Raw genomic sequence first — 17621 nt, 5'->3', positions numbered from 1 at the left:
TCTCTCAGATGCATCCTCAAAACTGGAAAGAGCGAGTTTTCCAGACCTTAAACTGGTTGGCTTAGGATCGAGCTCAGGGGAAGGGAACCTAGAAGCCCAACATGCTGGAAAAAAGGTAAAGCTTCTTTACCAGTCGGGCTTTTGGCCTCCCTCTCCCTGTGCAAACTGGTGAAAGACCTTGGAATTATTGAGCTGTCCTCACCCCTCTCCTTGTTTTATTTTGAAACATGTTTTTTAATGACACACTTTTTCTGTTCTTGCCTTCAGGCCATCAAACTCCCAACTGTCATGCAACCAGAGCCTCTGATGATAGTCCTTTTTGCTGAGAACCCTTAGAAAAGCCTCTGAGGGATCTGACAGTAGTTTTTCAAAACAGTGCCCCCTGTCAGTAGGAAGCAGTTAAGATCGATCCTCATCCTTATTCTAACAGCAGTTACACGTACTTCTTTAGAGGGGAAAGTGAGACAGCCAGGTGGGAGGGGGGTCCCTGGAAATACTCCAACTGACCTGCACACTGGGAATGTGCACCGGGTTGGAGACACAGAAGTTCACCTCCTTTGCAGGGGGAGGAGACTGAATCCTCTTCTTGTGTGGAAACTGGGATTCTAATGGCCAGGCAGGAAGCGTTCTAGCAGGGACTGTGGCCTAGCCAGAGTCCCTGTTTCCCCCTTTTGTTGCTTTTCACCAAATAAAATCCTCTCTTACTCACCATTCAAATTGTCTGTGAGCCTGAATTGTTGTGGACTTAGGACAAAGGACCCCATTTTTATCTGAACAAAAGAGAACTCCTGCAACAATAATATGTACATTTCACAACAGATGATGGAGATATAAAATTGAACAAAAATGACCACAAATCATCTCATTTTGTTTGATTTTTTTATTGATCACTGTTTGGAATCAGCTGTTTAAGTCCAGGTGCCAACTAAGTCAATTGATTACTGATTGACAAATGACAATTTTTATCAATTAGTATCTTTTTATAAAATGTTTAAGTTCAGAATAAAAATAAATTCAGTACTCCCTCTGCACATAAAAGCACATAGGAGGAGCTCCAATATGCTCAAGGAAGTCAGCAAATTATTCTTGGAGGAGATGATTCTTTCATTAAATCGTATTATCAGTGTAGTTGTATTTTGAAAATAATTTTTCCTTAAATAAAATATCCAATCTAAAATTATGTGTAAATGTATGATAGACATGCATGGATTTTTACTATTGACCCCATTCAAGGTTTGTTGATCTTATCACTCAGACCAATTGTGACCAGTCTATTTAAGATCGGGTCCCATTCTCTCTGAATTTGCATTCCCCTTTACTCGGCTCTTCTTTCTCTTTTTCCCAGGCACTTATAACTTCTATGTACTATGTGCTTTACTCTTTTACTAGGTTATTTTGTTTATTGTCTGTCTTCTTCAATAAAATGTAATATCTACAAGGCTGAACATTTTGTCTGTATTTTTATTATAGTCTTCTAGATTCTTAGAACATAATAGGCATTACTTTTTGAAAGGAAAAAATAATTAAAAGCAATTTGATAAATTTTTATTGAATAAATAGATGATTGAAAAGTAATCAAAGAGAAGGATATGAATGAATGATATATTTAATAATATCACTAGGAATTATGGGTTACTTACATTGTATCAAATATTGTACTATGTACTTTGAAAATATCTAATTTCATTTTCACAATAACCTCATAAAATATCTACTCTGCTCATATTCTTTTAAAGATAAACATAATGAATCACAGAAAAGTTTAGTTACCACCCAAGGCCACACTGCAAATGAATCTAGAGCTGGTATTGATTGACTTATTTTACTGATTTGAGTAAAAAGAAAGAAAGAAAGACAGAAATAGAGATAGAGGGAGAGACTGAGAAAGAAACAGATCCTATCATTAGATGTAATAAAATGGAGCCCTTTATAACTGAATAACTTTTTAAAATATTTTCTTGAGCTAACGAAATTTTAGAATTGGAAAATAATTTGAAAAAGTTTTTCTGATTTATTTTTTCAATGAGAAAATCAAGGCCAGGTGCAATGAGGATTTGGAAAAAAAAATATATATATATATATATATATATATATATATATATAAAAATATCCACAGACACACTCCCATACACAAATGTACACCCAAGTCATTCATTTCATTATATCACTCATCTTCCAAGTTATGAAATGAAGTAAAATTGTAACTGAATTTTACATAATTGTTGTACATGGAAATACTGCATATTTCTATACATAAACAAATTATATCGATCTGCCGTAGCAAATGAGGCAAATGCAAAATTGATTGACATGCATAAAATCAATATTCTTAGAAATAGATGATTTTTATTTATTCAGGATTTAATTATCACTTCCTACATGCAGCATACATATCACTAGGCATTGGGAATAAAGAAAGAAATGATATATTTTCTGACATTTAAAACTTCTGGACTAAGAAAATAAAATGTGTTAATAAATAATATATTTTTAAATAGCAATACATCTTAAGGAAGAGAAAGACAAAGCCTACTTTTCAGGGAAATTTAAAATCAACCACCCAAGTTATCAGGTTTTTATCCCAAAGTAGAAACCAAATCAAATGCCTCAATCTATGTTAAAAATTAGAGCAAACTTCTGGAGAAGAATGACTCTATATATTCAATACAAATCCTGAAGAACAAAGCATACTGCTGTAACCTAATTTATTAAACCTTTTATTATGGCAGATATTATATAAAATTATTCCTGGCCTGTTAACATTTAAAAGTAACTGAACTTCATGGACTGAAAATTTGAGCCTAAGGACAAGTCATCTCTGGAGAAAAATACAACAAGGGAGGCTAGTTTGTTGAAGGGCCCTGGCCTCTATGGGTCATTGTAAGACACCCATAGCAAGTTTTTTTTGTTTTTTTTTTTTTTTTAATGGTCAACATAGCTGTTGTATTTGTTGTATTTGTCTGTCCAGGGATTGTGACAAAATAAAAGGATTTAAAAAAAATTTTCCCATTAAAGATGCCTTCTACTCTTATAATTATTTATATTTTAATACAGATACCCATTTTGCTTTATGTTTGATTGTAAATTAACGTTCCATCATTTTAAATCACCTACAGTTGTCTTTTGTGAGAATTATCAATGTAGTAACATTTACACATTAATGCACGTATCAGTCTCAGAAAATACATTGATGTAAATTTTCAATTGGTGATTACAGATTGAAAATTGTAATAAACTTAAACCTCCACTTCAATACAACTCAACCTAGAGTAGAAAGTTACAAACTTGCAGCATTGTGTACCATCACTCAGCAGTTAAAAATATTTAAATCTTTTAACCATATGGTACTTTTCCTATGAGGTAGTCCTAAAAATTACTTATTCAACAGATATTTAATGCATACATTCTGCATTCTAGGCACTTTAATAGGTACTTATACATGAACAAGATGGGTAAAATATTGAGTCATATGTTTTATGAAAAACTTATTTTTTTAAGAAAAAAGTTTTAAAAAGACTGATAAAATGGTTTCCAACAATAAACAGATAAACAAATTATAACATACATCAGTGGGCAAAAGTACTACAGAAAAAAATAAGTCCAGGAAGGGGTAAAGTGCTACTTTTATTTGTACAATATGATCAAGGAAAGAAAAGATAATGAGAAAATATTTGATCAGAGACCTGTAAAAAGTATGAGAAAAATAGTGTGGAAATTTGGAGGAAGCATCTTTTAGGCAAAAGAGGCCCTAAGACTGGAGGCCAAATGTTAGGAATTTTCCATAAAGGTGCGAGTAATAAATGGAACAATAATTGAGGTTAAGAAAGTTTTTTTTTTTTTTTCTTTCTTAGAACAGGACATATCAGAGACTATTTGTATGCTCTTGGGAAATGATCCAGTAAAAAATAAAAAAATAAAAAATATGATTCGGGAATATTCAGGAATAGAAGTGACAATTGATAGTGAAATATCCTTGTTAAAGGAAGATGAAATAGAACCTAGGGCAGAAAGGAAGGATGAACCTCAGATTAAAACAAGCATAGCGCATCTATTGTAGTAAGAGTGAAGCTGTGGATTCAGAGAATAGTAGTTTTAGTATGCCTTTTTGGATACTTTTTTTCTGAAAGTTTCTATTTTCTGAAAGAAATAGAATCAATATCATTAGCTGAGATTGATGGATGTGATGGTAGAAGTGTGATGAGAGGAAAGGTGTGAAATAGTTATGCGCAGAGAAGAAAACCAAACAGCTAGGGAAATGAAGTCACATTGTTAAACAACACTAACATTTCACTTATGATTACTAATTAGGAGTAAACTGAGGTGGCTTGACATAATTATGAGTTTTCTTCCGGCCACATTTACCTTTTAAGTGGAGAGATGGTTATGACCATCGTCAGAGTTTTGCCTAGTAAGATAAGACAAGAGGACAGAAATATGGATAAAATTATCTGCAAGGAAGCAATTACATTAACAGGCTATGTGTGGAATCTAAAACAGGTAAAAATAAATGTGACAAGGTGAGAGCATGAGGGACATTAAAATGTTGTTGAATTAAAGTAGGGAAGGTTCCGGTAGAGTGAGAGGAAATTAGAGCCGAGTTCAAGAAGAAAGGTACAAAAGTAGCAGAGGTATTTTAAAAACAAAATGCTTGAAAAGAAGATGACAGAAAGTGTAATTATTTATAATGACAAGGTTATAGTCTATATGGAAATCAAAATGATTAATCATTATGACAAGAACAGTATAAGAAAAAGTGAGAGTAAACTGAGTTTTGAAATAGCCAGACAGAGATAGTGCCTTTGGGAGTCCATAGTTGTTGCTATAGGAGCAACAGTGGATAATATCTGATGGCCTGTACTTCAAGGATGGAAGTTTTGTGTGTGAGAGGCAGAAAACTGTTCCTTTTAGGGAGAAGCAAGCATGATGCATATTGCAGGCTTTCATGTCATCTCTAAGCCTAGTGATATGAGGACTGTGGGAGAGTAGCCATATTTAAGAGGAGCAAAGAGAAAGTCATGTCTCTGAGAGAGAAGCAAATTTCAGGTAGAATAGGAAGGAGAAGTGGAAGGAAATGTTTGAAAAAGAAGTTGGTGATACAGGAAGTTTTGTTTATGTCAGGACATGAGTTCTATAAAATATCATAGAAGGTTTTATGGACTTATTTATGGGTGACAAATAGATGGGGCCAAACAGAGTCAGGTAAAGCAGGGACTCAGTTAGTGAGGGATGACTGAGTAGGTGGTTCAAGTCTCATTGTGAGAAGTGATGTAAAGAAGAATGTAAGGTTTGATAGGATTTGCCCTGAAGATCTCTGGGGGAAGATTATGCTGTTGAAGGTATGAGTGTGGAGGACAAGAAGCTAGTGGAAAGCTTCTCAACAGCCTGATGTGCTCTGAGGTCTCTTTCTTTATTCCTGTTTAATAGAATTATTTATATTTTTTTGTTGGATTAACTGTTGTGTTTTAGGTATTGATCTGTTCTGACAACCTACATAACACCTTGAAGAGAAAAATACAGTCTTTTTTTAAACATGTCTTCACAGCATTAACTATGTAAAGTACTCATTACATTATGACTAGGTTGATTCTAGATTATTTTAGTGGTAATGTATTTTCCTTATCTTAAAGTAAAAATGATTTGGACTTATATTTATACTTTATCAAGCAGGAAATTGTTTAAATATATAAGCTACATATATTGAAAACCAAATCTTCCATGTAATCATTATCAGAAGATCCACATTATTTGAACACACTATGCTGGTATAAAAAACAGTTTCCCCAAGGTGAAAAAAATAAGCCTAAAGCATTTTACCTGACACTAATACTAGCATCCTCTTCCAAGAATGACCCAGTTTCTTGATTATAGAGAAAGTAAGTAAAAACACATTCTTTACCCATTTTGGGGACAACCCTCGCATTCCGAAGTAAAAGTATTTCAGCGCCTTCACTTATGCCTTGTAGCACTGCACATCTTCCACAGCCTTTCCCTGAACAAAGATGAGAAACATAACAAAAGGTCACAATGTAGAAGCCGAACTCATGATTGTTTGGAAGATGAAAAGAAGGGTTCATCTTCCAAAAATGGAAAGGTTCAAATGCTGTCCTTAGAGGGACTAGGAAAATGGAGGGGAAACAAGGGAAATGCTCATCTATATATAATTAAAGCAAGAGTGACAGCTATCAGTTGATATTCAAATCTATTAACATTCATGTCCATAAAGAGTAGAGCAATTTCTCATAACTCAGCAGTGCCCGTAACCCACCTGGCCCCAAAGCTTCATTTTTACTTAATAAGGTTTGAAATATGATGCACAAAAATAACAAAGAAGAGCATCCTTCTATATAAATCTAATATTTATCTTTTTTTATTTGTATTAAATGCAACTGCTTCTTTAATTTGAATATGAACATATGGCAAGAAAACTCAAAGGTAAATAAAATGCAAATCACTACCTACACAACCATTATTTGATTATTGCTCATTTTCTCCATCTCCTTTAAATTATCAGAATGCTAAACAATGTCCCCAACTGAGACACCAGCTAGCAGCCTTCTGGCATTGCTAACCTATCTTCATCATATAGTTCTCTTTTTAATTGATTCTCTGCCTGTAAGACCTTATCAATAATGAAGTTACAGATTTGTAGAATATACAAATGTTTGTGTTTCTCATTTTTTCTCCAGAGTAAACACATGAATATCTGTGCATTATTCTAAATCAATTAAACTTTCCACTTGCCAGTAAAAGTAGAAAGGTCAAACTCCTTTAAATAAGGCGTAAAAACAGGTGCTCAGTGGTTAAAATTAATTTTCCTAAACGGGGGGATGAGTAACTATAAACAATATAAACAATATCAATAGTGTTGCTCAGGAAATTACAATGACATTTCAATAAATACCTATCTCTTATAAGTGGGGGTGGGGCTGTGGGAAGGAGACAGCCATAGCATTTTTGTGGAGCTAATACACAGGCATTTGAAAATTATGTAAACAAAACAATGAGAAATGGGAAAAGCCTTTTGTAACATTTATTTCTTTATATATATTATATACTATATTATATATATGTGTGTGTATATATATTTATATATATATATATTAAACAGAGTCTCACCCTGTCGCCCCATCTAGAGCTCAGTGACACAATCTCAGCTCACTGCAACCTCCGCCTCTCAGATTCAAGCTATTCTCCTGTCTCAGACTCCCATTGCTGGGATTACAGGCACACACCACCGTATCCAGCTAATTTTTGTATTTTTAGTACAGACGGTGTTTTACCATGTTGATCAGGTTGGTCTAGAACTACTGACCTCAAGTGATCCACCTGCCTTGGCCTCCCAAAGTGCTGGGATTACAGGTGTGAGCCACCGCCCCTGGCCAACATGTATTTCAAATATAGGAAAACCATAGCCACAACAGGTATTGACCTTGTGAAGATAACTTTCAAGTGGCAATATCTGATATACACAAGTTATGTAAAAAGAAGTCATGTTAAAATTAGGTTCTATGAATAGAAAATGGAAAACTTTGATCTAATTGGTAAAATTGGTGATTTGAATTAGTTATGAGTTTTAATCAAAGGAATGCAAAACTGTATTTTTCAAGTGATTAGTAATCTAACCTGATTAATTATTATCTAATAAATGTTTTAATCAGTAGATAGGAAAAGTTCTGATGGGTTACAATTGCCTTTGTAAATAGGTGATTTTAAAATGTTTGAAACACTTCGACTATTTTTAACCCCAGCCCACTCTTACAATGTTTAAAATACACAATTTGCAATCAAACCTGTTAGTTGAGATTTTCAATAAAAATATATTCTTAAGGTATGCAAATAAGCTAGGCTAGCTTTCCTTGTTTCGTTACTCTCGGAATCCCTATACTGTTGCTAATGTAAAGTAAAGGTGTTCAAAAACATGCCCTTTTACATTGTTTCTCTGCTCCCCTCTCTCACATTTTATTTTATTTTTTTGTAGATTGTCTTTCTTTTACCTCTTGTGTTTCTGCACAGTTAAATATTGATTCTGTAGATCCTCCTCAAAGCAGAATTTTGTTGCAGAAGAAAGCCTGTGTAATTGTTGAGAGTTCAGAGGACCTAAACTGCATCCACCATTACTGCAGTTTTCTTGCACTCATGCAATTGTAGCCTGAGGATATTTGCATCTCGTTTTCAAATTTTCCTGAAGCTTTTTGCCAACTGAAAAATTCTTCATTTTATGAGTTAGTATCTTTGGAAAACTGATTTGTTTTTTGCTTTTTATTTATTGATTATTTTATTTTTAACTTTTATTTTAATTTCATGGATACAAATGCCAGTTTGTTACGCAGTTAAATTTGTGTTATGAGGGTTTGCTGTACAGATTATTTCATCACCCAGGTATGAAGCGTAGTATCCACTAGTTATTTTTCCTGATTATGTCCTTTCTCTCACTCTCTACCCTCCAAAAGGCCCCAGCTATATTGTTCCTCTCTGTGTGTCCATGCATTCTCATCATTTAGCTCCTATCAATAAGTGAGAACATGTGGCATTTGGTTTTCTGTTTCTATGATAGTGTGCTAAGGATAATGGCCTCCAGCTACATCAGTGTCCCTGCAACAGAAATAATCTCATTCTTTTTGATGGCAGCATAGTATTCCATGTTATATATGTACCACATTTTCTTTATCCAGTCTATCATTAATGGGCATTTAGATTGATTCCCTGTCTTTCTATTGTGAATAGTGCTGCAATGAATATATGTGTGCATGTGTCTTTATGACAAAATGATTTATATTCCTTTGGTATATATGCAGTAATGGGGTTGCTGAGTTGAATGGTATTTCTGTCTTTAGGTCTTTGATTTCCTGATTGTCCAGTTCTCAGTCTCATCAGAGTAACTGGTCTACCCTCTGTTTCCTCTCACACCGTTGAGGATACTACTTTTTTTTAATGTTAATAAACACACAAGCTCGTATTTGGAATCCATGGAGACATAAAATTTAATTTTGCTGTGGGTTCATTTCTTTTCTTCTCACTCTCTGTTTTTGTTTCCCCCCCCGCTTTTTGGTTGCTATGTACAGCAGATCCTATTTTTCAAAAATAGTCACAACATCTACCATCCCACATGCACTCCCAGAAAACTTGCCATTTACCAACAAAAGGTGGAGTGTATATGTGTGTATATGCCTGTGTGTAATCAAACATGTTTCACTTGGTAGAATAATAATGTTGAACCAATAGTACATATTACATATAACTATATATTGATTATATATTATAGATAAGTATGGTGTTTCCATCAACAGATGCTTTTTTCTTCTTTTAAAAATTGTATGTGTAAGTGTATGTGTGTATTATGTACATGTGTAGTCAAACATGTTTCACTTGGCAAAATAATAATGTTGAATCAATATTAAGTGTGTTCTACTAAAACACTTAATACTCTTCCTGCATTTGTAGTGCCAAGTCACTACAGATTAAAAAGTCCTGCATTGTGGCAACAACTGAGATATATATAGATAGATAGATAGATAGATAGATAGATAGATAGATAGATAGATATCGATATAGATATACACACACGTATTTTGAGCCAGTAAGTTTTTGGGAAGTTTATCTCACAGAATTAAATAACTGAAATACTTTTTTGTTGTTTTAGGTGATGAATTTGGGGAAATTAAAAATTACTTCAGTAACCTCAGAAGTACTTAATGTTAACATAGTCCAATTTGTAGATATTATTTAATGGTTAGCAGTTTTGTATTTCATTTAACTTTCATGGTATTTGGTTAATAATCTAATGCTAGAAAGGCTATTAGATATGGCTATAAAATTACTGAATAATTTAGTACTTTAAACAGAATACAAAATATCAAATATGCAGGTAACTATTTTAAACATAAAAAATAGACACAGTAATATAAGTTATAGAATTATGTAATAGTGACATTTTCTTGGAGATGCATAGATATATTGCTAGTAAATATCTAAATTTTGATATATTGCTAATAAATATCTAAATTTTATTACATTTAACTTTTAAAGTTAGATCCAAGTGATTTAGAAATTCAGATTTGTAATATGGTAGAAATTTCTTTGCAAGATTCCACTACAAATTGCACCAGCTCAGTCTGACAATATTAAAAGAATAAAATAATTTTATATCTATATATTCATTTTGACAATAATATAACTAAAATGTATGTATTTTAACTATTATAACTAAAAAAGAAAAAAATTCTGTAAAATGCATGGTTTAAGAGTTTGATGTTTTAGATCTAATAAAAGTGTTATGTGGAAAATATGTGAGGGGAACATAAGCATTAAAAATAAAAAAGTTAAACGCTAGATCTGGCTAATAAATCCCTCAGGAAAAAGACTGTCAATGTTGCTTATAAAGCCATCATTTGGTTTTAACTGTGGGTAAACTAATGAAAGTGAATTTAAAGACTTTTATCTGCATATTGCTTGTTTTATATACATATATACATATAACTATATACACATAGGTATTATATAGCACATATCTATATATATAATACTAGTTAATAGTATTTTTACTACTTGGTATTAGGAGGAGAAGTTTTAAATATTGTTTTTAGGTCCATGTGAACCTCACTTATATTTGAAGAAATATAAACCCAAGTTTGAAGTTGTTGTGGTTTATGTTACAGCAACATTCAAAAAAGTGCTTTTCAAATGTCTAACACCAGAAACCAAAATCCATTGAAAAGCTTGAGTTGAAATTTTAAATATATTTTAACTTTTGCCATTTCTGTTAGCCACAGATCCCTAGAGAACAGAGGCTGATTCAAAGGCTTACATGTGGATGCTTCCTTACAGTGCAATGCCAATAAAGCAGAAAGAAGGTAAAAAGGATGCAGACAGAGAATGAGGGGAAAAAATCAAAGGGAGCACTTAAATGAACTCATCAAAGCTTCTTGTGAAATGTGATTGTTTGTTCCATCTCTGTCTTCCGAGAAACCACAGGCCATACAATTTATTGCTGGAGGAAGGGAGAAGAACTGATCAATTCGCTGCCTTTCACCCTCTGCTCTTACTGCTCAAAGTCCCCACTATGGGACACAGTTGCCAATACTCTGGGTTATGTTTTTATGATAGTATATAAACATAGTTGACAATCTGTCCTTTTTCAGTTGGTGCCATGATGCAAGACTTTTTAATGTGTAGTGACTTGGCACTACAAACGCAGGAACAGTATTAACTGTTTTAGGAGAACACACTTATTATTGATTCAACATTATTATTTTACCAAGTGAAACATGTTTGATTACACATGTACATATACACACATACACACCCACACACACACACACACACTTTTTCAAAAGAAGAAGCATCTGTTGATGAAAACACAATATTTATATATTTTCTTCATTTAAAGGAGTATATTTCAAATCTAAATATTTTTAACTTTCTCATAATTCTCACTTTCTTTATCCGCAAAAAAGTTCATCATGAATAATATGTTTCAAGAAATCCCCCTTTGGTTACAAAATAATTCATGGTCAAAAGATAAAATTTAGAATTATGAGATTCCGTGGCCACTCCAAATTAAAAGTTTTGGAATGGGACAGCTATTAAACTTTGCCTCCTAGTAATTTCAAGCTTCTTTGTATTATAAATAACAGGCAGGCATATTAACACTTCATGATTAGTAAAATGGGTTTTCAAAGTGCTACTTGCAGGTGTTGTGTTATTATTCAATTGATAATGCATGCATTTCTCTATAAATATCAAGATACTTTAAAAGTGCAAACATATTTATGACCTTTGACCCTAAAATATTAGACAAAAAATAATACAAAAATAAAAATTATAGATAATTGTAATTTGAAATTTAAATCTTGTGCTTTTCAAAAGACAATGTTAAAGAAATGAAAATCAATTCAAACTCTGGAAAAAATATTTGCCAAATAGGCATGTGATAAACATTGCATGTAAAAATAAATAAAGATTTCTTACAATTACATAAGATGACAAGTGTATTAGTTCATTCTCACACTGCTATGTAGAAATAACTGAGACTGGGTAATTTATGAAGAAAAGAGTTCTAATTGACTCACAGTTTTACATGGCTGGGGAGGACTCAGGAAACTTACAACCATGGAGAAAGGAAGCAGGCACATTTAACAGGGTGGCAGGGAAGAGAGAATGCATGAGTGCAAGAGAGAGCAGGAAAAACTGACTTAAACCACCCGATCTCAAGAGAACTAACTCACTCTCACAAGAACAGCATGGGAGAAACTGCCTCCATGATCCAAGCACCTCCCACCAGTTCTCTCCCTCAACACCTAGTGATTATAATTCAAGATGAGATTTGGGTGGAGACAAATAATTCTTCCCCTGGTCCCTCCCCAAACTCATGCCCTCACATTTCAAAACTAATCATCCCTTCTCAACAGTCCCCCAAAGGCTTAACCCATTCCAGCATTAACCCAAAAGTCTAAGTCCAAAGTCTTATCTGAGACAAGGCAACTTCCTTCTGCCTGTAACATCAAAAGCAAGTTAGTTACTTCCAAGATACAATGGGGTTACAGGCATTGGGTAAATACACACATTCCAAATGGGAGAAATTGACCAAAACAAAGGGACTATAGGCCCCCATGCAAGTCCGCAATCCAGTGGGGCCATTATTAAACCTTTAAGCTCCAGCATAAAAATCCCTTGAATTCATGTCTCACATCTAAGACATGTTTATGCAAAGGGTGGGTTTCCACAGCCTTGGGCAACTTTGCCCCTGTGGCTTTGTAAGGTAGAGGGTACAGTTCCCCAACCCCCCATCTGTTTTCATGGCTAGTGGGGAGTGTCTGCAGCTTTTCCGGGTGCATGGTTCAAGCTGTCAGTGGATCTACAGTTCTGGGGTCTGGAGGACGGTGGCCCTCTTTTCACAGCTCCACTAGGCAGTGTCCCAGTGGGGGATCTGTGCTGCGTCTCCAACCCCATATTTTCCCTTTGAACAGCCCTGGCAGAGGTTTCCTATGAGGGCTCCTCCCCTGCTGCACATCTCTGCCTGGACATCCAGGTGTTTCCATATATCCTCTGAAGTCTACACATAGGTTTCCAAACCTTAATTCTTGTCTTCTGTGCATTTACAGAACCACACCATGTGGAGGCTGCCAAGGGTGGGGGCTTACACCCTCTAAAGCAATGGTGTGAGCTATACCTTGGCTTCTTGTAGCCATGACTGTAGTTGCTGGGACATAGAGCACCAAGTCCTGAGGCTGCACATAGTAGGGTGACCCTGAACCTGGCTCACTAAATCATTATTCCCTCCCAGACCTGTAGGCCTGTGATGGGAAGGGCTGCCACAAAGGTCTCTGACATGCCCTGGAGACATATTTCACATTGTCTTGGCAATTTACATTTTTTTCCTCATTACTTATGCAAATTTCTGCAGCTGGCTTGAACTTCTCTCCAGAAAATGGGTTTTTCTTTTCTATCACATCATCAGGTTGTAAATTTTCCATTCTTTTATGCTCTGCTTCTCTTTTAAACATAAGTTCAAATTTCATACCATCTCTCTGAAGTTCATAGTTACACAGATCTCTAGGGCAGGGGCAAAATGGTGCCAGCCTCTTTGCTAAAGCATAGCAAGAGTGACCTTTGCTCCAAATCTCAACAAGGTCCTCATCTTCATTTGAGACCACCTCAGCCTGGAGTTCATTGTTTATATTACTATCCATATCATATTTTGTTGAAAACTATTCAACACATCTCTAGGAAGTCCCAAACTTCCCCACATCTTATCTTCTTCTGCTCTCTCCAAACTGTTCCAACATCTGCCTGTTACCGAGTTCCAAAATTGCTTCCACATTTTTGTGTATCTTTATAGTAGTATCCCACTCTTGGTACCACTTTCCCATATTAGTTCATTCTCACACTGCTATATAGAAATACCTGTGACTGGCTAATTTATATAGAAAAGAGGTTTAATTGACTCAAAATTCCACTGGTTGGGGAGGTCTCAGGAAACTCACAATCATCTGGGAAGGAAGCAGACACATCTTACATGGCAGCAGGCAAGAAAGAGTGCAAGAGAGAGAAAGAAAACCACCTTAGAAAACCATCAGATCTCATGAGAACTCACGCACTATCATGAGAACAGTATGGGGGTCACCACGCCCCTGATCTAATCACCTCCCACCCTGTCTCTCCCTCGATATCTGGGATTACAATTCAAGATGAGATTTTGGTGGTGACACAAAGCCTAATCATATCAACAAGCAACCTAACCAAAAATGGACCAAAGTACTAAGCAGTCACGTTGCCAAAAAAGATATGAGAATGTTCAATAAGTTCATGAAAATTTACACCTTATTATCCATTAGAGATATGTAAATTAAAACTATAATGCAGTACCACTGCATACTCATTGTAATGGCTAAAATTAAACAGACTGACAAGAACAAATGTTAATGAGGATACTAAGGAAACCAAACTGCTGTTTTGCATTTGTGGGAATGCAAAATGCACAGCCACTTTGAAACAGTTTAGATATTCCTTATTGATAAGGTAAATATGTAGTTACTTCATCACATAGCGACCCCATTATTAGGTAGTTACCTTAGACAAATGAAAACATTGATTCACATAAATAATATGAATGTTCTTAGTGACTTTATTCATCATAGCTCCTGAAAACAGCTCAAATGCCCATCAACTGATTAATGGATACATGTATTGTGTTATATCTACATACATCTACATATCTATATAATTAAGAATTACTTGGAAATAAAACATAATTACTGATGGTCACAACAACATGAATGAAACTCAAAAATTCTGTACTAAATTAAAGAAACCAGATACAACAGACTATGTCATTTGAGCCCACATGGAAAATTCTAGGAAACGCAAAAATCATAGTGATAAGAAGCAACATATGGTTGCTAGAGTACAGGACTGGGAAGGACTTCGATTAAAAAGTATATGTGGGAACATTTTTAGGTAAGGGAAAGGTTTTATTTCATGATTTTGATGATAGTTAACACAGCTACACATATTTGTTATAACACGTCAAATTAGTGATTTTGTCGGATTAAAATTATACCTCAAAAAAGCTGATTTTTAAAATCAACAAAAGTAGTCAATTCTGGAGGAGAATACAAATTTGGCCAGGGATTTACTAAATTAGACATACTGAAATTAATTGTTTTACTAGATTATTTTAATTAATCACATCTTAATGTTTCTTTTTAATTATATCTAAACTAATCAATTTTCTAAAGGACATAAAATACGGTTTCATATTTCAGTTGGTATAGAGATAATTTTACATGGAGGATGGATTCTTACCATTTTTCATTTATGATAATGTTGCTGAATTTCCCTTTGGTGACGTAAAACCAGAAGAGGCAGGTTTCAGGCAAGATCCTCCATACTATCTCACAGGCCAGACCACAGGCCTTTACAAAACTTGGTCTGGCAGGCCTCACTGAAGAAAGCTGCCTTCACCACACCAGATATGGTGCACAGTGAATGCATCGCAGTCTCTGAAGAGAGGTTCAGTCAAAGACCCGACCTATCATCCCTGCTAGCCCTTCTCTTAGGTATGCATGCCTAGGTATGGGGCCTAGGCACCTCCATTCTAAGGTCTACTGTATGGGGCCCCCACAATTGAGGCCTTTCTCAGGTGCCTCTGCTAAGAACTCTTTGTCTGCTATCCATGAATACAGTTTTTCACTTCTCAGTATTTATCTGCTTTTGGCTTTTTCCCCTGACCTTATTCTTAGCCTTTGAGCAGAGAAAACATGAGGAGGCTTTTGTTCGGGGTGAGATGACTCTTCCAACTTCACCATCTGTGTTGAAGTAAAACCTTTACCTGATGTCATTTCATGGAGAAAACAGAACATCAAGGGAGCTGGTGCCTTCGTTCTGGCTTCTTGGGTACACTACATAAATAAGTAAATAGTGCCTTGAAGTGTTATTTTTAGTTTGGCTTATGGACCTAATTGACTGCCTCAACACTTAGCAGCTCTCAAATCTTGATAAAACATAATTTAATATAAATAAAAGAAAAAGAAATACTATCAAAAAATGTGTGCAGACAGACACATTAAGGATCTGTAAACCAAATGTTTGAATTTGGTAACAAATCTATAGCAATTTTTTTCGTCACACAAATTTCAATTGTACCTCTAATGGTGTTGTGGTAATTGGATGGAAGTAATAGCCATTTGCACACTTTCTTAAATGTGTTCTTCAATGACTGGAATTGTCTATAATCTAAAGAAATTACACAATAGAACATATGTTTTTTAAGTAAATAGAAAAAATACTATTATAAAAAGTTAATGTGCATAAATGAGACAGCCCCTCCTCAAACCCATGATTCCTTAATGTTTGTAGGAAAATGCATATATATTTGTATTATTATTTTTACTAATTCTGATCCAAGGTTTTTGAAATTTTGTCGCAAATGAGTCCAAAGTTTATTATAGCCCTTATTTAATAATATAAAATAAAAGCAATTGGCAGATAGGCATGTTAACTACCCGTTTTAATAGAAAACTTCGGCAATTTAAAAGGAAAACATTATTATTAATTTTAAAAACACTTTAACTCTCTCAGAAATATGTGAGTAAGTATCAAAAGAAAGCTATTAGAATGATTCCTTTTCACTGAAAGACTACAAAAATTCCTACTGATGCTGAAACAGCTACTGAATGGTCAGCAATTTTCTCAAATTGCCAAATATTATTACAAGTGATCCATACTGTGACAACTCCTTTATATTGAGAAGATCTTTAGGGAAAACAAAACAAAACAAAAAAATTGAGTACAGATTCATGCAGATTTTTTCTTCTCCAGTCATGAAATTGCTTAGAAAAAAAAACTGTAATATCACATTCAGTAGTTAAATATCCAATAAAATTAGTCCATGGAGCTACATTGAAAGTTATGGTATTATATGTTTTCATATAGGCCACCTCTCAAGTGTTCAGGATTATTTTAATTTCTCTCAGAACGATTATGAAAAAAATATAAGAAAATAGTTGAAAATTTGAGATGAAAACTATGCAAGTCTCTCCAATATGACAGTTCCATATTACTTTTAATGGATTTGTTGTTCCCTAGCTATTTTACTTCTAGCAATAATTTGGATATTTATTTTTAAATTAAATTTAGACTTTAGAAATGACTTATACACATTTAATGCAATGATAAAGCTCTTTATAGTTTTGAAAATATTCAAAAAGTTTCCCTTCATTGGAAAGTTTTTCAATTAACACCTAGAGCAAAATTTTAAAAATTATATAATTGGAAACATTCTGATTACTTCATGAAATAATGATGTCAAATTGTTAAAGTCACTACAAGTTATATTTATTAAAGTACACGGATAAAAATGTTGTTTTGAATTCAGATTTCTTAATATGACCTGTAGAATTTGATGTATGGGTGGATTACATAAACTTCTGCTTGAAATGATTTTTCTAAGTGTCAATCTTGCCTGACAGCTCCAAGGAGGCTGAAGAAACTAAGAAGCAAGATGTTATTACTTAATAAATAAATCCATAAGACAACACCAAACAACCAGAATGATAAAGGATGTAGATAAGAGCAAAGACATGGGGGTCATGCATGGGTGCAGCTGGGAAGGTTAGCATGGT

Source organism: Macaca mulatta, chromosome 5 (genome assembly GCF_049350105.2).
Source record: "Macaca mulatta isolate MMU2019108-1 chromosome 5, T2T-MMU8v2.0, whole genome shotgun sequence".
Taxonomy (NCBI): domain Eukaryota; kingdom Metazoa; phylum Chordata; class Mammalia; order Primates; family Cercopithecidae; genus Macaca; species Macaca mulatta.
Note: the sequence above shows the minus strand (reverse complement) of the source record.